Below are 22,127 nucleotides of genomic sequence, written 5' to 3' on the forward strand. Positions count from 1 at the left end.
TGTCCCGCGTTTATTGAGTTTGCTAAATATATACATGAACAATAATATTGTTAAAGGCCAAATGCAACTGTTTTACAAAGGTCTTTATTGAGTGGGATGTTAAAAGAACATTATTCATATGATAGGAAATCTCCGCCATCGCTAGTACACGTTTGTCTCACAATAGAACAAATATCATATTCAGACCTATTCATATCTGTGTTTGTTTGGCAGGTCACCTAGCCACTGCCAGTTGAAGGAAATGGAAGCCTGACCAATGGCTCTATTGTGACTCATTAAAGTGATGCAATTGGCTGTAATAAGCCCTGCACTTTTTTTTTCTACTGCTTTTTTTTTTGCCAGGGACGGTTGCTCGTCTGGCCTCAATATAGCTGCGAACCTAGAATCTATTTTGCACAACCATATAAAGAACCGTACATTATAGATAACCTTTTCAGCGCAACCAGGAACATGATATCAGATTACCATCCCCAAGATCACTTCTCTCTTTCCCCAGTGCATCTGTCTCTCCTTCATCTCTCTGTGTGTCAGTGAGTCTTCCTGCATTGGCAAGTGTCCCGCTGTCTTGTACAGTAAGACTGTTCCGACGAGGGCAGGAGGGAAAAAACTTGCTCTCGTTTTATCTGAAACGATACACTGAAAGGGAGCAAACGGCGCCAAAATGGAGCGGTTCGGTTGCGAAACTACAGCCGGCGTGAATGGGCAGCGAGGCGGTGACGCATACTCTCCCCTGACTGTAACCACACACCATTCCAAATAAATGCTGGTGGAAAAATACGTTTTTTTTTTCTGTATTTTATTTGCCATGGCGACAGTTACATAAAGAGAGCCTCCTTCTCTGACTAAGCCAAATATCCTGTTCCAGAGTTTCTTGTGGAGCAGCAACCTGTAAATATGTCGCTGTGGACAGCTGGACTACGCTGTCACCTTTCAGACAGCTGCCTGCTCCTCTGAACTGTGTTCTCCATTAGCACGTTGTCGAACCAGCATCAGCTACTTGTTAAAACCGGAGCAAGCAGACAGCAAAATTATAGTCTTTAAATCTCATTTTTAAACCACCGAGCACCCATGGAATAAAAGTGTATAGAATTAAAACAAAGCTGTAAATTGTAGAGAGTTGCATTGTTACCGTCTTTAAACAGAATGGTGCTGCACCAACACTCCTGGCTGTACAAGTACAAGTAGTAATGATGCAGGAAAAGATTGTGAAATGCTGTTCAGAGCTACAGTGTACAGTATATATTTATCCTGTCATCAGAAACGTTCCTTTCTCAAAATATCCAAGTGTAATAAACTTCATATAGAACCGTTGTGGTATGCTGAAGTCATTATAATTATATAGGTGCCGGTGCTGCACATGAATAAAGCAAATGATTGAGAGTCACAGATCTGGGAGGGGCTGGGAAGGAATGCAAGGTGTTCCACAAGTGTTCTTCCACTCCTACGAGATGTCAAGTGCTGAAGTTCCTAGGCACAGTATGGTACAGGGAGGTGATGCTTTAGCAAGATAAAAAACTCATTAAATTGCTTGGCAAGCTGGAGTTTGCCTGACCACAGAGGTGGTGAAATATGCTCATTGCAGGTTGCAGGTTGTGTGTGTGTGTGTGTGTGTGTGTGTGTGTGTGTGTGTGTGTGTGTGTGTGTGTGTGTGTGTGTGTGTGTGTGTGTGTGTGTGTGTGTGTGTGTGTGTGTGTGTGTGTGTGTGTGTGTGTGTGTGTGTTGTAGTGTGTTCGAGAACTTTACTCAATATAATTAGATATAGAAGAAAATGTATAACTTTATAAGCATTTGGCTTCTCTTGAATAGAAAACGTAAGTAAAGCAGCAAGCAGGTTCTAAAAAAAGACACTGAAAACAGGAGAACTGCGTATAAGCCATTGTGCAAATAAACTGCAGCCACATCTGACGGGGTATTCCAAAGGGGGTTGTCTCATGAGGGAATAATTTGCATTACTGTGCTTTTCAAACTGCCTATCAGTGTGATTTCATGCCCTGTTTGTGCACAAAGTGCTCAGTGAGCTTCAAAGTCACTGCTCTGACTGGTGGTCTGGCTTCGGGCCCAGTCCCAAGTCATCCAACGCTCCGATATGTCCCCCCCCTCCCCTACTGTCACAGTCGCCGACACATTTGACCGCGGTAGCTCCTGCTGCCCTTTATCCTGACACGGCACTTCCACTAACTCCGTCCCGGCTGGTGTTCTGGGTGGTGTTACCGGCTCAGTGAGTGGTTGAGGACAGACATTGAGAGGAGTGGCGCGGTGTATTCCCCCGGAATAAAAAAAGGACTTCCTCGTTCAGACCTGAAAAACCTGGAGGTTGAGGTAGAAGGAAATGTATATGAATCCATCTTAAGGATGATGTAACAGTGTAATGACCGGGACAAACCCGTCAGACACCAAGACGAAAAGATTCCGGGCAAGACCGGTTCTGCTTTAATGTCTCGGCTCCTCACTGCCGCTAAGAATAGACTTGTCACCGCCACCCCAGTGTGGCTGGCTGCTAGCCCCATGTAAAGTCCTGGTGGGTGCCCTGGGGGCCTAATGGTCCGGCGCAGCAGCACACGTGCACTCTGACGCTGACATTTGTAGCCTCTCCAGACACTCCAGCCACTTCCAAGGAAGGCAAAGGTCAGCGGAGCATTTGCCACGGAGCGGGGCCGGTGCCAAAGACGGAGGTGATCTTCAGAAATCGACAAAATGTCTTGGGACCGCTGAGCCGAGTGGTTCACACAAGGTTGATAACCCGGAATGGTGGACATCCCTATTGTACAACGTGCAAAATAATATCAAAAGCACAGCATGGATGACGTGGGAAATAGGCCTTGTGCATTGTATGAATAATGGATTTGTATTACAGTTCAGTTGCTTGAGAAGTTGGTCATGGAGCAGAAGCTTGGAAAAAAAATATATGTTATCCCTCCCCCTCCATCCACCAATGCTGAGCAGGCACCGGGTTTTTTTTTTTGGTTTTTTTTATAATGGAACCAGAAGCAACTGGAAAGTATTATGCTTGTTGTGAACACTACATTTATGTGGAGCAGTTTGTTTTGTTCTTGAACACCGCCCATGCCAACAATCAAACTCATTTCTGGGAAACCACGGGCAGAAAGAGAGAGAGAGAGAGAGAGAGAGAGAGAGAAAGGCACACCGGAGAAAGTGGGTTACACAGAAGTGTCTTACCCTCGATCAAGTTGTTTACCTGTCAAATCAGGAAAGGTTGGTGGCTGTACGGTGTTAAAAAACAATGATTTGCACTTTTGGAAGTTCCCGCTTATTGAATCTACAAGGATAGGGATGAAGATTGTGAGAGCCAGCCTTTATTTTTGTCTCTTGGAATAGGTTTTATATTAAAAGGCAGAATCATGACGTAGACTATAATGTTTTGCGTAAAGCATAGATATTCAAGCCCACAAACTTTAATCTACCTGTATGATTGATCGGTACATTCATCGGATACAGCGGTTTTATACATAGACGATCAAAAGGGGTCAGTTGTATCAACCTGATACAAGATATATGAGAGAGAGAGCCATTTTATTTGCCTGGTCGGGTTTGGAAACTGACCCCATGTGCCCCCGCTGGACAGCTGTACCCCCTGAAAGAGCTGACACGTGGAAGAGGACTAACACCTAAGACTGAGGAATCTCTCAAAGCAGGAGGTGGCTGGAAGCAGCTGGAAAGGGTAGAGTGCCCGGTGAAAACTTGCAAAGCGAAAATACAACTACATTACATAACATAAGTATAGTTACACAATATTGCAATGGTTTCTGGCGATGGTTTACTCTCTATATTACATGCCTTGGAGGGTAACTGGGGAGAGTGGAAGCCTCACTAACCTCAGACTACTGACACAGATCTCAAAAGCAGCTTTCTATTAAAGTGGAAATCCACAACATTATTTTCTTTAAAAAATGCCGTATTTGTTTATCTCATGTTTATTCAGCTGGAACTTTATAGGAACCAGCCATTCAATGTATTTTCATTATGCATATGCTCCTCTACAGTATATGGTGCTTCCATTGCTGGTGGCGTGGTCCGCCACTCGTAACAAATGAAAGGCAGCTGCGGTGAACAGGATAAAGCAGTTTAGGTAGTTGCGGTCAGAAACTCTCCATATGGATGAACATTCACAAAAAAACGCAGCGCCCTCAAATGAAAAAATGTCCTTATCACCTAAATGACCAAGAAGAAACAATCGCCGGAAAAAGGGAAACTTTTGCGAAAAGGATAAACCTGGATGAAAAAGAAAATGTTGCCGTTTCGAATGGAATTCTGGGACACAGAAACAACCGCCCAAAACAGACCATTTTATGGATTTCCACTTTAACTAAAACAGCAAAACATGGTAGCCTTTCCTGATATCTTTTAGAACAGGGTTAAAGGTTGACATCAAACAAGGTGTAAAAATAATTTTTTCAGCCTTCAGGCATTATGGCCCCAAGTGACATTTTCATTCTTAATTTAGATTCCAGTAAGATTTTGGATATAACATTAGATACCATAAATGTCTGCCTGTCTGGATTTCCATGACAATTAAGCATTGGGCAGCTTGAAACACATTGTGGTACAAAGCACCACCCAAGGGATAAACTCATCCCACCAACCAGTGGAGCTAAACTGGGACAATCTAGCAAGATAAAAAGCGGTCGTCTTGAGAGAAACACTAAACACTAGCCCAAGAAAGCGTGTTGGACCACAGAGTGCCCACAGACAAAAGGGGCTTGTGTTTTAGGAACGAGTGGAGAGAGAGAGAGAGAATACGGAGAGAAAGAGAGGTGCCTTTGGCATTCCTCGCACTGTTGCTAAAATAAACAAGCCACTGTTCTCGGTTAATTGAGATAGAAACGTGAAAATAGACTCAAAAGAGGGAAGATGTATTATGCACAGGACGGGTATTGAACCAAAAGAGAACCATAGACAAAAAGTTAAATCCTGAAATATAATCCGGCCAAAATCAACCTCAAAGGAATCCTCGTAAAAGTCTTTGGGATGACATGAGGCCAGTAAAAATCTTTTAAAACACAGTAAAAAAAAAAATTAAATGCCAAACCTCGAGAGACGTCACCAGTGTGAATATCCTTGGGTAGGTGTGCATTGGCGAGAACTTTTTTTTTTTTTTTTGTTTGGGGGGTGGGGGGGGCAGGCTTCTCTATGCACAAACCCAAGTGGAAAAGCCATAAAGCAGTCCACGCTTGAGGTAAAAACGACAGGCCTCGCTTGTGCCCAAAATGGCACAAGTCACAGATCAGGACCGGCTTCTCCTTTTCCAGAGTGGAAAGAAAAATGAAGTCACACATTATCTCCCCCCTACAAGCCCATCACCCATAGCGTCTGCCAAGCACCTCTAATTCCTCCTTTCTCGCTTTCTTAACAAAGGGGCTGGGAAATAGGGGATAGGGTATAATTTATGCTGACTAACTAAACTGTGCCCCCTACAGGCACAACACCATTGACGTTAGATGTCTAAAAATGACCTGAAAAAAGCATGCCATATCTATCATAAAGCAAACTAATGGCAAGGCATGCACCACTGCAACTTTTTCCAGCCTTGCAGGGCGAAGGTGATTTTTATTTACTTTTCATTAAGGTGCACGGCTATCGAACATGTCCAGGGCATTATGAAAAATGTGAAAACTCCCAAAGCAAACAAGTCCCAGCAGGACAGATCCGTTCAAATTCCCCTGAACTGGAAGGGGAATTTACGGCCGCCCACCCCCTTCAATGTTCTCTTGTTCTCCCGTTGGAGCTCCCTTCCAGCTGAACTCAGCAGCAACAAGAACAGGCTCAACATGCAGGACACAGTTTCCCACCACTTGGAATCGGAGCATGGTTTACACCGCATCGTGTCTTCTCTCTCCCATGTCATGTCTTCTCTCTTTCCATCACGGCACCGCACAGTTCACTGAATTATCTTGCATACGCCAAGGCGCCGTGATGTACCTTGAAAAGACATCTGGATCCAAGCTCTGGAGCAAGCTAAAGCTCATGAGTAACTCCGACACGCCGAGAGGATGAGCCCGGTTCAGACCACCCCTCTCACATGACATCATCACCCATCCAACCGACCCTTTCCATTTCATCTTTTTGTCTGTTTTGGCTTACTTCTGTTACCTGAGGTATGACTTACCTTTCTTAGAGCTCCGCCAGAAGCGGTCTCCAAGGGGGTCTCCGGTGTCCAAGTAGCTTTGATCTGACATTCTGGATCCTTTCACGGGCTCTGGTGCCTCCAACAAAGCACAACGCCGCCGCGCCCGCCGCCCAATCACAATCTAACCCTAACGTCTTCTTTTTACGTCTGTCGGGCCAGTACTGTGTGGCGCCCAAAAACCAAAAAAAGCTGAAAAGGGTACGGTAGATGGTGGCGAGAAAGGACGGGGGGGGGTAAACAAGGGATTCTTTTCATCCCCCTTCTCACAAAGACACACGTCTTCATCTGGACTATAAATCTGAGGGTCTCCCCGGGGCAGAGACATCACCCTGCTTAACCGCCCGGACTAACCTACCTAAATGTCCCCTTATATCTAAGGACGGCCCATGCATTGTCCGGGAACTCTGGGATACACACTGGACGCCTTGTTTTGAGCCTTCCAAATATCAGCCTTCAGTGATTGAGATGAAGCGGTGGCACCGCAAAGCACAGAGAGACGGAGAAAGACGGAGAGTAAGAGATGCAAGAAAGGCAAGAGTTGACTCCTGCCAACCGAGCTGAGGCCCGGTAGAAAGGGCCCACCAAGGCATCCAAAACCTTGCAGCCAACAGTGCGAGGGTGTTGTCTCTTGCATACTTATTTCCTGGTTTATAGCCTGCAAATCAAGCCCTTTTAAAAGGTGGGAGGAACTATTATTAAAGAACTAGCGAAAGGGAGGAAAACAATGGAACAATAGAACCCTTGAGCAAAGTCTGGCCCTTCTAATTTCTTATTGAGTGTACAGAAAATGTTAAAAAATAAAATAAAAAAAAAAGACAAGAGACCGCCCTTGATCATTTGGTGGAATTTCTTCTTGTCTGAGTGAGCATTCATTTGAAAGGCGTGCCAGAGATGCAGACATAAGACATCTACAGCATAAGGCGTTGAAATTGTCACGGTCAATAAACGTTGAAGATGGTATCAAAGTTCTGCTGTAATGTCTGTCTTAATAATGCTTGCAGTGGCAAGCGGAAGGCAATGCTATCAGAACTGGACTGTTGAGAAAAAAAAAAGGCATTTCAATTTCACAACTGTGCTAATGTGTCTCCGCTTTCCCAAACACATCTTAACTGGAAACAGACCCTCACAAAATGGAGCTCCAGTATGATGGGGAAGGGAATATAAAATGGCTGTTTGAAGCGCCAGGTCTGAGAGAGTGCCCGCCAACAGGGGCCAGCCCGTTTGCACCACCCAGAGACACACAACGCTCGTTTTGTTATAACATCGATGTTATGACGGAGAGGCTTGCGTTACAAACTAAGAACCTTGCCACAACAGGAAGTGTCTGAGAAAGAAAGGAAAAGGAAAGTAAAAATGTACAACAAGGGAACGGACCCGTTGGACAAGTCATGTCATAGAAATTAAATGTGCAAAAAAAAAAAAAAAAAAAAATGTTGGAATGTTTATTCAGTGACTCAGTGTCACCACAAGTGGGTGTGTCCACCCACAACTTTTGGTTTCCATAGAAACGCTGCCGGATAGGTAAATACCCCTCTGCTGTCCACAGCTGAGGTCGCGGAGTATGTGGGCTAGCCGTTGCCAGGGGCAACCGACCCTCAAACAGAAAAACGGACACAGGATCCGGAGTGAGATTTGCTGCGGCAGATTTGCATTGAGACCTTGAGCGGCTAAGATGTATTTTTAGATTCATCTCCTGACAATCACTACCTAGTAAACATACACACACAGGGGAATATCAGGGCAAATATCTCTTAAAACACACACACACACACACACACACACACACACACACACACACACACACACACACACACACACACACACACACACACACACACACACGTATACACATACACACACAAGCACACACACGCACATGCATGCGGACAAAACTCGAAGCAGGAGGTGATTTATTATCCACATTCCCATAAACCCCTTCCATCTGGACGAATGAATCAGTCGCATTCTTTTCTCTGAAAGAAAAAAAAAAAATTCACCAGAGGGAAGCGCTGCATTTCATGAAAAGAAGGCCCGCAGTAACTTATTTATTTTGTTTGCGGCGGAGAGGGAGAAGAAAAGGCCCATTTTCCTGCAGCACAGGACAGCCGCCACAGCGATGACTCACGCTCATTGTAATCTTCCCAACAGACTAAATGAACGGCCTGTCAGTGAGCGAATCTGGCCACCAGGGGACTCGTCCTGCTCCAAACCATAAAGATAAATGACATATCGCACGGTGCGCTCGTCCAGCCTCGTTCTAAGGAGAACAGACAAAAATGACACACCGCAAGCAAGAAATATGCAGATTATATGGCTTTCCATACTATTTTTTTCCTTTTTGCTCAAACTCCAAAGAAAAAGAACCCTGAAGTGTTTCTCGTCAAGCTGGTTCAGAGATGGTTATTTGACATATTTGTTGAGAAGTAAAGTAAACAGCTCTGGGAATCCTTCAAATTCCATCGCTGGCACGTGGGGAGGAACCAGTTACTGACAGGAATGAAGCAGAACAGATCCAGACAACATTCTGAGAGGTTCATAAGGAAGTAAAGTTCTGTCCTCTATATTATTTTAGAATTGATTTTATTCTTATAATTATAATTTTTTTTTACTTTTTGTTTTTACTGTGATCATGTTTAAAATATCTTCATAATATCTTTATAACACTTGATAATATCTTATAATAAGATATATATATATATATATATATATATAAAATATTATTATCAATTATTTATTTAATATTTTTTGTTGTTAGTGTGTTTATTGTTCACACAGCTAATACAATATGGAAATATGTTGCATATCAACAAAACGCAAAAAAGCAAAAAGAGGCAGCATACAACATAATGCTGAACCAAGAAACAATGTCTTAAAAAAAGATGATCTCGTAAAACGTGTCAAGCCACTTTAAAACCCCTTAAAAAAAAACGTATTTGATTCTTTAAAGATAGCTTGTTAAATAAGCCCTAAGCTAGTAGGATTCAACGTCACACAAATGAAAAACACCAAAAACAAACAATTAACAGTGCTACCCTTTCAACATTGCATTCAATTATTAGACGTGTACCACTGTCCTGACTGTGCATCACCTTGAGATAATATCACGACCACAATTTGACCACTGAAAATAGAGATTCAATACTTTTACACTGCACTCCCTGAGGGCTGTTCATTTTCACACAGAGGCGTGTGTTCCAGACAGCTCCGAGCTGTGCACACTAGAGCTGCTATCATATATGCACTGCAACCCCGAACTTATCCTGACATGACCCGTCAAACAACTCGACTCAACTCAACCGTTCGTTTCTTTGCCGACATCCGTTTTGGGAAAAAAAAATAAAATCCTGCCCCCGCACATGGGATCGCGTCGTTTCCCCTGTCACTTCCTGTGTGTGTATTTGTCGGGGATTCCTCCGGGTGAAAGATCTTGTAATGTGTGCCCCCCTGTTGCCGATCAGCCACGCAGAGCAGTGGTTATTTTTTATTTTTAGTAGTGTAGTGTAGTGTACCCGAGAGAAAGATCCAAGATATTTTTTCAGCTGAGTACCTTTTTTAAAGTTTCGCCATACCTCCTTCAGTACCCCCAAAGTACTCCTCCTCTTAGGTGAGTACTTTGGGCGTGGGCGTATCACACACACACACACACACACACACACACACACACACACACACACACACACACACACACACACACACACACACACACACACACACACACACACACACACACACACATACATGCAACCTGCAATGAGCATATTTCATCTATCATCTATAAGGTTTATGACCAGGCCCAAAACGCCTAAGTAAATTCTGGCACTTGCTGCAGGAGATGGCATCCAGCCTTCCTCATTGTCTGCCCTGATAAGCCTGGCCGGGGTTGGGCCTCTGACTTTTACAGCTTCCTGTTTTCCACCATGCCTTCCATGGAAAGAATGCCCCCCCCCCCTTGTATACTGTATATCTTTAAAATACAAGGAAGAGTCCGAACAATGAACAAGACAAGACCTCCCTCACAATGCACCGTGGCAAAAAAAACCCCCAAAAAAACAATGAGCCGGAGTCAAGTTTAGCACCATTCAGTCACCGGAGACGAAGCGCCGGTTGAAATAAAAACCTAAACCCAAATTCTAATGTCTCTCACATGAAAGCCTGCGGGGGCATTTGAGTGTAGCGACAGTGTGTCAACAGTTTGTCCTTGGAAAACGTGCGGCCCTGCTGGGGGAGAAAAGAGCACTGGTCACCCGCAGCTAACACCTCATCCGATTACTCCCTTAACAACTCTGACATTTCATTTCATGCCTCTGCAACGCCATTAAAACCAGCACGATGAGGGGCTTCACATCAAACACCAGGCCATCAAGAAATATTGTATGCAGAATGTTGTAATATATATAAGTACAATATATATATGTATAAGACATCATTTGAAAATAATAGTGTACGCCAAAAAAATGTTATACCAGTTGGATAAGATTTCTGACTGCCCTCCCTTGCTTTGCTGGCCCGTACAGGGCGAGATCAGGCGTGATGGATTACTCACCCTCAGGTGACGAAATGTGAACCGCAAGGCACTAGTGCCTCCCAAAGGATAAAACTTGGCTGATATTATAAAGATGTGGTTCAGCCTTTTTCAAGGTTCTTTGCAGAGCATCCTGAGAAAAGGTGCTTTAAGGTAGACACATTGTGCAACGGGGTGTAAGGATATCCTCTTGCGTAATGTTCGCATCCTGAGTTTCCTCCTGCTTAATATAAAAAATGTTGATGTTAAATTGTTTAAATTGTTAAAATGTTAAAATGTTATCTTATCTTTCTTGTCTTTTGTCTCAGACAAACCCAACTATCCTCCCATCGTGAAGATATGCAGAAGGGGTATGTTTTGATATCTGCGGACCGCACCAGCGTTACTAACAACTTGGAAAAAAGTCTTCTCTCCAACCACACCAGCAAAAACAAATGGATATCGATGAAAGAACAATCAGCTTCGATTGAGCAATTGACGGAAGCATTGCAAACGGAATTAGCTATGTAAATTGGGGTAAATTGGGCTAAATGGTTCCAGATCCAGACAGGGGTCGTCCGGACCATGGGAAACCAGGTCTAAACCTGCAGTAACAGTGGGGGCTCGGCCTCACCCGGGTGCCACAAGCCGCTGTGCGGGAAGGTCAAAGTGTGCGGAAAACATTCCAGAGAAACCTCTGAAGAAAATGGGCGTAGGCATTGTGTTGTGCACGTAAGGACCCGACCCTTTCTCCCGTCCAAGCACTCTGTCTTTCAAAGACCGAATCGATTGTGAAACGACTTGCAGGTACGTGTCGGCGATTTCAACACATCACAAAGTTTTGGTCTGAGCAACGAACCCCGAAACATAAAACTCAAATTCCAGCGTCCTTGCGTGACACGTCTCCACCCCGGAGTTCAAAAGGACCCCCCCCTTTTTTTTTTTTCTGGGAATGAAATCCAAAATAATACACCACCACACAAGGAAGAAACCTTCAATGCAGGGTCTGAAAATAAACCCGGGTCTGAAAATAAACTCCAGGGGGCTGAAGCTGTCACACTCGGTGTCTGACACAAGGTTTCTGATTCACTTGGCAGGAAATATGGTGCGGTCAATCTCATCAAATAACAATATCCGACCATCCGCGTAATGACATTCATGTGTCAAACCAATGTGAAGCAGCGATGTGAGTCCGCCAAACTCACAAATTTCAATTAATTTGTGTGCGGTGTCACAAAATAAAGCTACAATAGCTGTTATGTAAGAGATGAATAGTTTCTTACATTGTAATTGCTTTCTTATGACGCTCAACTTTGAAGTCAGTTAAACCGCAGCGCATGTGTCACGTGGCGCCAGAGGATCCGCAGCGTTCTTCTCACGGAATAGAAGAATTGAAGAGACACTTACCTGAAAAGAGAGAAGGAAAAAGAGGAAAAAGGACATCAGTGAATGAGTACACAAATAAGTATTTGTCGTTTTGCTTTCAAAAGACGGCACGGGGGGGAAGACTGTTTCGCCAATTATGTTCTGCAGCGAATAGATCCTTGATCCTCGCGGAGACATTTTTTCCGGCCCCTGTTGGATCCCATTTAATCCGGTCTGGTTGAAAATAATAAATAGCACTGTCATGTTTTGACAATGGCAGGGATTGTCCATATGTCAAATATTGACTCCGTCACCAAAAAGCTGCTGATATCGCCATCTGCTGGCCAAAGACAGCAGGAATTTCTAGTTTGGAGGAAGTTGTTTGCTTTGATATTTAAAAGTCTTTATCTTTACATCATATATAGATAGTTCTATTCCTACAACTATATACATAATATACCAGTATATTTACTAGCACTATCATTGCACATTAACTGTTCAGGGATTGATATGTTTGACATGATGTGTATGAATTGTGATCTTAATTAATTATTCACCAAATAATTGGTCTGTTGTGTGGCATTGGTGTCTAACCAATGTTTTCAATACATATAAATATTTATTAAGACAACCTGAGAAGCTAAAATGTCTCTGAACAATTTGACCTGGATCTCTCGAATCTCAATCGGACCGACTGCCTAAAAGAAGGTGAAATAAAATATGAAACTGAATATTCAATGTGCCACGTTGTCCCATCTCCCCGGCCGAAACTATTTTGGTTGAACTTTAGCAGCTGCCCTCAGTCTGGGGTCCCTCACGCTGACCACCCACACAGCACCTCACAGCGCAACACAGCACTGTTTTCCTTCCACATGACTTACTGCATACACGGGAGTGTTAATCATCCTGCGTTCCACATTACTAGTGTTTCTGTTGGGAAACCCACACTCGGGTAAATCATCCCCCTTACGGCAAGCAGTCGACAACAGCACCCAGGGCTAAAGCTGGACTTCTCAAACCTTTCATATAACTTTAAACAGCTGAAGTTGGACATTTTAGATGAGTTATTTGTTGAGGATTTGACCTTAAATAAGTGCAAGTGTGAAGACATAACACCCGGGCTCTAACACTGGTGTACCATTAGATAAATATTGAACACAGCAGAGCAGAGTGTGGGAGGAAAGCCCGTCCTCCTCCGGGACATTCCATGCTTTCATTTCCTGGATGTGCACTGCAATGTTGCATGAGAGACAAATAATACAAAAAGTGTACCAAGGGTAGAATAATAAGGGCTGGGTATCATTAAAGACTCTCAACAACAGGACTGATACCTTCACTTAGATACCAGTTCCTAAACAATACATTCTTTGAACAATACACACACACACACACACACACACACACACACACACACACACACACACACACACATAATATATTATGAAAAATACTAATTTAAAAAAGATATATGTTTTTCGCGATATCAATCCTCTTACTAGAAATATATAGTTCAATGTCATTTACTGGTTTAAAATGAAAAAAACCAAAAACAATGTTGCTTACCTAACTTTTTCAATTAAAAATAAAATCATGGCACACATACTTATACTGGTACTGTACAACCCTTTGGTTTTTATGTTATGCTCACTGATTAAGAAATTAACAACAATTAACAAATGAATTTGAATAAACAAATTCAATATGGAATGTCACTGACCTTTTTTTCCTCCTATGGATGCAAATCCATCATCATATATATAAAATGATATACAAATAAACATGCCCTATTTTTAGTAATTCAGTATAAGATAAGATGAGGAAATTGAGGGGTTTGCCAAATTCAGGAAAATAATGTAAATAATGGCATCATAATAATACTAACAGAAAAATTTATTATAACAATAATTCTATGTTAATACGAGTACTAATGGTAATCATAACAATAGTAGTGGTAATAATGGTAACACTACTAATAACAATACATAAATACTGAAAAATAAAATAATTTAATGGAAGGGGAGCTAAGCGAATGTTCAGGGTTCTGGCTATGAGGGGAGCGGAGTAATGGGCCAAGTACTTCCCTGAACTGGACCATAGATTGCCAGTCTTGAATTAGCAGCAGTTTAAAGGAATCAATTGGTGCTCGCTGGGATACTAATCCACAACCACTAGGAGGCAGTGTGTGCGGTCTGCCCATCACGCCTCAATATTCAGCAGGATACAGGCTCCAAAGTGTGTCTCCCCACGGCTTTACTCCTGGGAACCGAGCCCAGTGCCAGAAAGACTAACCTCAACCCGCCAAGACGGACATATGCTTCTTTCTACTCCTTGGGGGGGCTTCGAGTCATACCCTGGCGTGAGCGGCGGAACAGTGGGAGATTTTCCTCCAGTAAACCCCCCCAGGAGCATGACAGAAAGAAAAGCCCCTTTTCAGTGAGAGTAGATCCTCTGACAGTCCGCTTGAGCGAGAACTAACGCAGGGGACTCCCAGAGAGGGTTACAAACAAGTAAACAGGACATTGCTCCCAACATCTCCCCACCACGTAATGCCAGGAACTATTTAAACTGGTAATTCCTCAGGGATAAAGCTGGCAGACTTTCGAGTGGAATGGAAATGTGGGGGGGGGGGGGGGGGGGGGGATCATTATTGGGATCATTATTGTAAATAGACATAGGTTATTGAAAGGTTGGATACCTCTGAAGTACCGAATGCCTGAAAACTACCTGCACCATACCGTTGGGTCTAAAGAGGGCCGAGCAATTACAGTACAGCATCGCCTTTCTCACGGTCATTGAGCGTCAATGCAGAGCTCTGAGAGTCGCACGGTGCGGCAACACGTCACAATTAATGAGTTCACCTCATGAGCGAGGGTCATCAGGTAAGAACACTAAGAAGAAGCCCACCCCATAGTTCACGTTCACCAACCGACTGATCAGGAGAGGGTATACAAGAGTGAATATGAGGGTGAAAACGGATTTCCAATGGAATTCTGGGACTCGAAGTGTAATCCGCCCGACACAGATAACCTCATGGATTACCACTTTAAAGACGGACAAAGAGCAGGTTGACAAAGACAAAGACCTTCTGTTAAGTACCGTGTTTTCCTTGAATGGAGGCAACCCAGACGACCGGTGAGAACAAGGTAAGAAGGCGATTACTGGTGTTTTCAATGACTGTGGAGCTACAAACAACTATTAGCAGTGGAACAAACATGCTTTGCCGTGTTCCCTGCAAGCACGGACAAGAAGGGTGTATAGGCTCCATCATATAAACACAACAGTCATAAGCGTATAAGAGTGCTCGGTCGTGAAAGTTTGATGGCGTTTTGGCTGCTCTTACTATTACTGCGCTATTACTGTATGTTAAAATGTGAATCGTTGATGCAGAGGTGTGTCATTTATTGGTTTACTTCACTTGGTTTTTGTTCATTTTTTGGTTTATTTCATCGTTATTTGGTATTTTTCTTGGCTTATATTGTTCATAATGAGGTTTATTTTTAGGTCTATTGTTAGCTGTATCTCTATTTTTTATTGTTCATCTTTAGATTCATATTGACTGGTTGTCTATAACCAAAAACTGTGCTCTTGTCATCCCACAGGTCGTCCACAGGACAGAGTTGCTGCAGCAGTTCTTGATGATTAAAGAATGAATAAAGAGTGGCATTGCAGGTTGAGAAGTTAAACTCCACTTGCAGACTAACTCTGTCCAAGATGCAATGGCACAAATACTCTGTGTTGTATGCCCAGCATGCTGACAGCACAGGTTAAAAAAAAAAAAAAAAATTTATTCATATTGACAATGCAAGTTTAGCCGCAATTTTTAAGTCATTTTTCCAGGTAATTCTTAGGTTTCTTGCATACAATGTTATCATTTATTTATTTTTTTTACTATTTTTACGTGGATAACTTTATTACTATCGCCGATTTTGATGTGCGAGCTGCCTGTGACACTCGGGAAAAAGTATCCATCTGGGGTAAATATTATCTATCCATCTATCATTTGTACTAATAGAGACATGGAAGCATGCAGACAGACAGATAGAAAAAAAAAATCCAGATGGACATATGGAAAACCATGAAGTCACACAAGACACATGCTATGCATTAACTGCTCTGTAATTCTTGACCCATGCCCAGTCCCACCCATTCTCTCTCTTTCTCTCTCCCCCTTTCACTCTCTCTCTCTCTCTCTCCCTCCCTCTCGCTCTCTCTCTCTCTCATGCACCTGTTTCACTTTACCTGTCTCTTCTTTAACGTCTTCACCGATGACCCGTCTGTCCTCCCAGAACTAATTTATTCCACTTTGCACGGTAACATGTTGTTTTTACCTTTGGTCGAGCAGTAGTAGGAGTTCATGCTCAGCACTTTGCGTCCGGGAGACCTTTGGAACAGCGGCTCTTTCTTCTTCCTTTATGTGAGTGGTTTTTGTTTTCTTTACCACAGGTAATCTATACCTCCTCCTCTACTTTGATCTGCAGATTTCCCTGTCTTAAACTATCTTGCTACGTGCGTTCTCTTTCCGAACACGTCACACCAGGTAGAGTCTCCCCCACCCCTCCGCAGATCATAATAATACATCTGTGTGTGTGTGTGTGTGTGTGTGTGTGTGTGTGTGTGTGCGTGCGTGCGTGCGTGCGTACGTGTGTGTGTGTGTGTGTGTGTGTGTGTTCGCCCAAGTGTTTGACAAAGAGCTAGAATTTCAGGGAGGTAACAAAAGCGAGGGAATGCACAAAGTTCAAAGGGAACAAAGGATACCACGAGAGAAAAAAATACCACTAAAAGCTTTCTGCCGTGCCATAAAATGACAAATGCAAGCTTTGTTGTCAATGAAGTCTAATCCTAAAGAGAAAATTAGTTTTCTACCTTTTGTTTATACATAATATCTTCCCCTATTAACCCTGTGGAATACTTGATTCTATTTGGTCGATAGCAGTGGTTTTTTTCGAAATACTGACTGTGGTCTTTCAATAACGACCGTTGTCACAGGCGACCGTTTCTTTGCTTGAGCGCCACCGCCTGACACTACATAGAAACTATAATGGAAGACTTGAAGAGATCAATGAGGAAAGTGAATTGAAACAATTCACATAAATAACAAATTTCTTTTGTCGAGCGAATAGTTAGTTACGTTGGCACAGCTACATCAAAATGTCTTTGAGGTAACTAGTACATGCCCTTTCAAAGTTAAAGACTTTCTGTAGACATTCTAATGGCACAGTTTAACAGAATGCCAGCGATTCAGTCCTGCGTTCCACAATGGAAGATGAAACTGGGGGTTGAAGTCAGACATCGGGTAAAGACTCTTTGTGACTCAGCCGCAGATGGCTGAAGCCCCGCCCCCTGCTGGCTCGCTGTTTGCTGTTTATTGAAAGTTTATTTGATATTACACATGTCGCGTCACATTTGCTCCAATTTCGACACTGCACCTCCTTGGGTCCCCAGTAATACACCCGCCAAGTGTGAAGTAGATCGGATGAACGGTTGTCGAGATAATCGAAGGACATACATCCATATATACAGAGATTCCTTCCTTTATAGTTAAATTTGATTATATAGAAGATAACCGGCTGTAGGCAGATAAATAAACTATCTAAATAAAACAACCAATCACATAAAAAAACAATCAGTCAATGGCCAATACAAAACAAACTTATTCCGCTTTGCAACAAGTGGAATATTTTATTTATTTATTTTTTCAGGCGGGTTGACGTGTACAGCCAATAAGAGCGAAAAATGGACAGTCCAAGTGGGGACAGTCGTGGTCGAGTTCCAGCAGAGGCAGGAAGGCTGCAGCCTTACTCCACGGGCCCAAAGCCAGCTATCCTCAGTGTCTGATGGCTTTGTGCCAACCCTCTTTGAAGGGGTGACGAGAACACACTTGAGCTGTGTATCCTACACACAAAGCCTACAGTATGTGTGTGAGTGTCTAATAAACCCATAAATCATAAGGTGTGTAACTCGTATGCATGCAGTATGAGGTGATCTTGTTTCCAATCAATTGCGGCGCAAATGTATACCGTGAGCGTAGTGCATGCACCGATGGCCATGTGGTTTATCTACGGCCCGCTCAGCTTCTCGGAGGATCAGCAGCCGTTAATGGGTGCTGTGGGTTTTAAAGGGCGGAGTTATGAGCGGGCGTTTAACCAAACTGCACTTTATGCATTTTGGTTTAATGATTAACAGACATTCTGACATTATGGCACAGTAGTGGGTACTATTTAGACCAGTCCAGAGGACATACTGTACACTGAATAGTAAGCACTCATGAAGGAAATCAAAGGGCTTCAAGAGCTTTCAAGAACTTTAACCAAGATGATAACAGTACGGTGCTTTTTCCGATTTTGGGGAATCAGCAGTTCAAGTAGCATTTCTTAGTGATTTTGACATGGAAGTTTGGTTCTAAGATGTTCAGAGACTTTTATGTTCCTTAAATCCCCTTTTTGAGTCTAATTAACCAGTTAATCCTCTTCTTAAAGGCCACAAGTTTGACTGTGGAGCACTGCGTTACAGAATCCCGAGGACCCTGGGAAATACCAGAGCCTATTTACCCAGAGTGAGCAATCACTTTTGTATGTTCAACCAGTCAGGATGTCCAGCGTTCACGCCTCATTAGCCAAACATTTACATAATTGCCAAGTAAATGTTTACTGTGCATACTTTCCGTGCAACAAAAAAACAAAAACAAACAACAAAACAATAAAATCAAGCTCAAAATTGACAAAAACTATAATATAAACCAAAAAAAGTCAGTAAAGAATGAACAAGCAAAAATTGGTAAAAATACAATCAACCTAAAAATATTGAAATAAAAATAACCTAAAAACTAAAAATAAATTATGAATAATAAACAATTGGCAACATATAATACACCTAATGATAAGCGATAAACAGTAAAAAATTAACATAAACCTGAAAATGAATAAGAATGAACAAGAAACAAGAAAAAATGTGCAAATTGAGATCTAATTGATTAAAGATCCGACAAGGAGTTAATCACCATTGATATGATAAACACACACACACACACACACACACACACACACACACACACACACACACACACACACACACACACACACACACACACACACACACACACACACACACACACACACACACACACACACACGGAAACATTGAAAGCATCACATTGTTCACCACTTGACTAAATGTATTAACTGTGAGGAAGTGAGTAGTGAGGCAACAATGACTTCCCCCCCCCCCCCCCTGGACCGTGTCAGGTTCGGTTTTCCACCAGTAAGACATTAAGTCAAGTCACAGCTGTGTCCATCCACTCCACGTCTCCCTCCTGGGTTCCCCCGTCTCCGTAAATAGCTCAACAGCACATCGGAGAAACCACCCTGTGATGCATTTCCTACCAAGGACGCCATCCCAGCAATTTCCTGGATAATGGATGGATTGTTTGAGAGCTTGGTTGGAAATGACTGTGATTCAATAAATAAACTCTAAAGTTCATAGCGGTTATAATTTTGTAAACAGAAATAATGCGGCAAGACACATCTGCAGTATTTATGATACTGGGACAAGAGAACACACAATTATGTTGAGTTATGTCAACTAATGGTTCGCTGAGAGTCATGGTGTTATAGTCAGGGTTTCCCCCAGTGTATTGCAAGCCCGGTGGCCCGTCGGGCTTAAGTTGCCCCCTGCCAGGCCTCAGCATCGGTCAATTATTTATTAACTGTCTGTGGTTTGGGGATGGTCTGGTTGAGCAGCCACACCTGACCTGGATCTACTGTAGGCGCCTGGGTCAGAGTGGCTGCATACCTGTTGCTCATTGGTTGATCTAATGAGGAGCAGGTAAAACTGCAAACCCCACACTCACTCAGGATAGGAGCCCTGTCATGACATGTTTTATCTGCTCCTGGGTAATTCCACCGAGCCTTCTCTCTACAATAAAATGGTGTCTACAACCCATTGTTGTCTGTGTCTCTGTGCCAGAGCGCCCTGAAAACGCCACTTGGGTGGCGTGTGGCAGGCGGAACTGCCACACTGTCAATTATTTATTAACATGTGAAAAGTATATGAAAAGTAATGAAGGACTTAATGGGGTTAGTTCACAGAGATGTGCTCTGGAGTCATTGCGACTTAGACTCAAGTCGACTGGCGTCACTGTTTTAATGAATTGCAACTTGACTCGATAGAAAATAAATGACTTGAGACTCGACTTGGACTTGGAAGTTTAAGACTTGTGCCTTGACTTGAGACATGATGACTCGAATGACTTGTTTGTGTTTACTTTCATTCACTGAAACCTTGAGCTAAAACGTGATCGGCAAACAAAAAGGTATTTTGGTTGGGCTAGGTAGCTCCCCTCACCTCATCACCTCACCTCAATTTAATACTCCATCCATGTTTGTTTACACACCTGTTTAAACGCAGACATGGCTCTCCAAGCAGGAAGCGATGCTGCGCTCATGGGGAAACTCGGATGATGCGTTTACTGGAACGCATCATCCGAACTTCATCGAACGCATAAAGATTTTATTTAATATCATCTTTTCCAATTTTTACCCATCAAAAAGTTCTTTGTGTGTTTATTTTTATTAATTGTTTGGTTATAAGTTAAATGTTCTCAAATAAAGAAACTTTAATCAATTATACGTTTTTCAAACGTATTTCAATATTTTGCACTTGTTGACAAGATTTTGGTCAAAACATCAATAATCGTGTTGTTCATAACCTTTTGAGATATTCTGCAAACAGGCAGACAGACAGACAGGGGCGGATTTTAACAAAGTTTGATGTTTAGTCGGGCTCTCAGTATTTAATTGTTCAAAAGTAATGGGGAGGGAATATTTTTTTGATTGAGAAGAAATTAATAAATAAATAAGCTTTTATAAAGTTATTTGTATTTTGTTTGAATACATTTATTTCACTGAATATCAATAATTATAATAAGAATTAAATTGTGTTGAGGGAGGGAGAGAGCAATTTGCGCGCCCATCTCCCTCATTGGAGAGGGAGCGATCCTGGTCCCTAAACGAAAACATTGTGTTTTTATGTTAGATGTGTTTTATTTCACTCAATTTCCTTATTCCTTACATTAAAAAAAGCATAACGGGGAAACTCGCAGCATCCCCACACACACCTGGAGGGGAGCTCTGGTCATGACACCATTCGATTTGCTCCTGGCATATTACATCCTGCCAGAAAACAGGTTTGTCCTTCACCATCCTCGCCTGTGTCTCTGTGTCAGGGAGCTGGGAAAAGCCACTTGGTTGGCATGTGGGAGGGTAACTGCCACAATGGGATTCTGCATAGAGACCAAGAAACTTGTGGGGTGTCATCAAGACATAGATCCTTTCTCAGAAACAACACACAAGTCCACAACCTAACTTTCTTCTCGCTATACTATACTTGATGACAATAATCGGTTATGCCTCTCGGGTCAAGCTTCATATTATGTTTCCCCCCATAGGAGATTGGGGACCTGATGGGACGGATGTTCTGGTTGTCTGATAAAGCAGAATGTTTATGGTTCATTTGTAAGTACTGGTTAGAGAAACCTCCAAATCAAAATAATGTGTCTGTCTTAACGTCCCTTTTTCAAAAATCACTGACACAAACCAAGGGTTATAAAGATAAATAGTTGCTCCAATAGGCACTGAAACCAACAGAATTACCCATAAAGATGAGTTATTTGTTTGGATTCAGTTTGGGGGTTGGTGGGTCGGCTAATAGGTCGTGGAGTGGTTAAAAATGATTGAAATGTTCTTTTTAAAGGATAATGACTCTGTTTATGGAAGTACAGTATAAGTCAAAATAGTTCTCTACATAACAGCTTGAGCAAAAATATGCAAGTATTGAAGCATATAAATTACTTGCGAACCCACAAGTACTTTTAGTTACATTAAGTTCCATCAGTTTAAATTTATCATATTAAAGACTTGCACTGTGGTTTACGTACACCACGTAATTTACAAATATACTTAATTAAAAGTAAAATGAATTGGTTCCAGAATCTACCCACATACGTAGCTATAATTTCTTTAAAAGATCACTTCAAGTTCATGCATTTCAGCACACGTTACAAGTAACCACCGACATTATCATGATGTTATCGCAACTTTTGTGTGATGGACAGTGAGTCAC

The 22,127-nt window shown here is 42.5% G+C and overlaps 1 protein-coding gene across 2 annotated transcripts in view; it reads right to left on the reverse strand.

The window, feature by feature from the left end:
- The window catches only part of LOC307233973 (plectin-like), a 113,602-nt gene that overhangs the window by 62,812 nt on the left and 28,663 nt on the right, over positions 1 to 22,127 (reverse strand). The gene's annotated exons all lie outside the window — the stretch shown is intronic.

This window comes from Zeus faber (genome assembly GCF_960531495.2).
Source record: "Zeus faber genome assembly, chromosome: 8".
Taxonomy (NCBI): Eukaryota; Metazoa; Chordata; class Actinopteri; order Zeiformes; family Zeidae; genus Zeus; species Zeus faber.